Genomic DNA, 3114 nt, shown 5'->3' on the forward strand with positions numbered 1-3114 from the left:
TCTTTTCCTCTCTCTGTCAGCTTCAAACGTCTAATTTAAACCACTCTGCTTCTTTGTCATCAATGAATGCATCAAGCAGGCTTCAACTTTTCTTAATAATCCATAAGTAATCCTTTCATACTGCCATGTCCCGAGCCAAACTGGGTTATTTGCACTGAACTTATCAGAGCCGTACAGTGGTAGCCTGGTGAATTTTTTCGAACTTGGTAACTGGAACTACGTTCATTAAATGCTGGTATAAATGTGCTTACGTTTCAGGTGACACCAGTCTTTAGCAAACCAGTAATGAAAAATGTAATCAACCTCTTCAACAATTACATAACAGCTGTACGGTAGTTAGCTACGTTACATTTGACTTCACTTCCAGCACTCAGCCCAGTTTCATCAAAGGTGCCTTTGAACAGCTTCAAAGCCTCCACAGCCATAAATCACATCTTCTGTATTCAGCGTATGTGAAACTACAAAACAAGACCATCAACGGCTAACGTTAGCTTAGCCCCGCTGGCAGCACTACAGAGAAGTCCCTTCCCCATTTGATGGCTTCGGCTAAAGGCGAAGATACTAGTTGCAAACTGGCAGCTAAGAAAACACAACAAATGAATACTGTAAGACAACTGTGGAGCTACCGGAAGACACATTTACTTCTCCTCTTCTGGCAAAAGCTAACCACCTCCCCACACTTCCTGCCCCTGCATCAGGCTAATGCATCCAGCTGCAGTCTGTCCTCTTACCCACAGGGAGGACATTGATAGCAATCCTCCATCAAACTCTCGCTGAGACAGCAAACAATTTAACACCCTAATTGTTTATTAGTAATTGTAATGTAATTTCAGAATTTCAAATTGTAATGTTAGCTACTGATCACACTTTTGCTAAGTAATTTGGTGTTATACAACACTATTAGCAACTAACTGTATGCATTCTCTTCATGTGTTTCATAATCTTTTGCCTCCCTTTGCAACATTAGGCTAGTGTAACTATAGTCCTCTGCAATTTGTTTTTTGATTAGCCTAATATCCTTTTAAATGTAACACAAGATTGCTGTAGGCTATTTCATTTTGTGCAGGGAGGAGGTTTTAACTAGAGTGACTTGTTCAGCGATGTTCAAGGCTTATCTTTACTTTCTAACAATGCAAATCTGTGGTGCTGATATGTATTTGCACATGAGCATGAGTGAAGTGTACTTTCTAACATAGGGCATTTTGTACATTGGAAATACAGTCCCACTGTGTTCAATTTCAAAAACTCCAGAGAACATTCACGCCACTCAAATAGCCCATATATCCAATGAACATAATCTACATGAGAAAGTCAGATAGTTGATGTGTGTTTGAGTGTCAATGAACAATTACAAATAAACATATTGTGTGACTTTTTGTATGTCTGTAAATTCTAGCCATGTTCATGGTTTTGGATTTATTTGTCCAGGTTTTGAGATTTCTGCCTCCACCTCAGTACAACGCAGGTGAACTGAATTTCATTTGTTGTGCTCACAGTATTAAAAAATGTCATTTATAAAATTCAACAGAAATTTGTCTTTCTGAGATGGTGTCCTTGTAGCTCTAAGTAATTCATAGCATGTGCTGTCAACATTTTTTGAGATAGAACTTCCACAGTAGAGGTATGGACATCATTGTCTCTGGGCAGACAAGTAGCTGTCGATTTAAAAAAAAAATGTGATTTTGCAGTGCTGTTAGCACCACAAACAAAATGCCTCCATTATTATAGGATGGAGGCGGACATGTCAGAGATAAATATCTCAACTTGGATAAATAACATATGCAAGGTTAATGAGAATATGTTTCTTTGTCATTTGGGTGAACCAAGCCTTTAAAGCCTATTTCCAAAATCAGTCTGACCTACTGTATATGTGCAGTGTATTATTTGCATTGTATGTTCAGTCCTTCAGATACCAGTGCAGCCACATCATAAAAACCTTCAGCTCTATTCACAGTCCACAGCAGGTGATGGCTTGTAGTACCCTGAAGGGCCCTGATGTCAAATCCATTTCTAGATAAATATTTTTGCTCTACTTTCTTATCCCATCTCTCATTTGACCAATCACTCCAATTCCACAATTCTTTATCACTTCCTCTTTCTCCTTCCCAGTCTTCCTCTTCATCTTCTGCAAATCAAATAATATCCTCAGGACAGTGTCTTATTGGCAACCTTCTCTCTCACTTTCACTCTTCCTATCAGACAGTATGACTAGAGCAACACCTAGTGGCTATTGTACATACTCTACCACCTCTCAAAGTGCTTACAGTTTTCCTTTTTTTTTTTTTCAACATTTTTGTAATCAGTTTCCTCCCCCAGACAGAGACAGGGACAGAGAAAGGGAGAGAGAGAGAGAGAGAGAGAGAGAGAGAGAGAGACGCCAAAATTGGCTAGGCATGAATTCACAGTCGATGTAATTTAGCATTCCTGATGATTGCCTGAATGTGACAAAGGAGAATCCACAATACTCCCATCGATCCTCATTTTTCGAAACAAGAAAATAAAACACATTTATTGCTCCATTTCTGATTTAACATTTTCTCTCTGGTTCTAGAAAATATATATGAATATATCTATACGCCTGGATTACTTATCGTAACTTCTCGTACAGTGGCAACAAGGTAAATGACGTCACGATATAAACAAGAAAATACACACACAACACACAGGAGAAAAGCCCTGCCCTGATTGGGCAACCAGCTGTCCTGCAGCAGAGCTCTACCAACCCCCCCTCGCACGCGCACACGCTCGCACGCGCACACACACACACACACACACACACACACAATCAACCACATCTGCACACACGCTCAAATTTCACATTTGCATACATGCATACATGCATACAAATGAATGCACACACACATTACACAGAGAGAGAGAGAGAGAGAGAGAGAGAGAGAGGGGAAGGGAGGCATTAGCACGGTTCAATGCCAACAGTATTTTTTTTAAAGACTCTTTTATATTAGGATGAGCCAGAGGAGTCCTCTGGCTTGTTAGCTCCCCGTGCTAATACCAAAAGTTTCAGTTCAGTGGGCTAATAAGTACAGTGTGCTGTTGCAGAGACAGGTTCAAATCCAGCTGGTCACATGGCACTCTGACCCCCCCACCCCCCAC

The sequence above is a fragment of the Seriola lalandi genome, unplaced genomic scaffold (assembly GCF_002814215.2).
Source record: "Seriola lalandi dorsalis isolate HSWRI2012SDOR001 ecotype SW California unplaced genomic scaffold, Sedor1 jcf7180002054898, whole genome shotgun sequence".
Taxonomy (NCBI): Eukaryota; Metazoa; Chordata; class Actinopteri; order Carangiformes; family Carangidae; genus Seriola; species Seriola lalandi.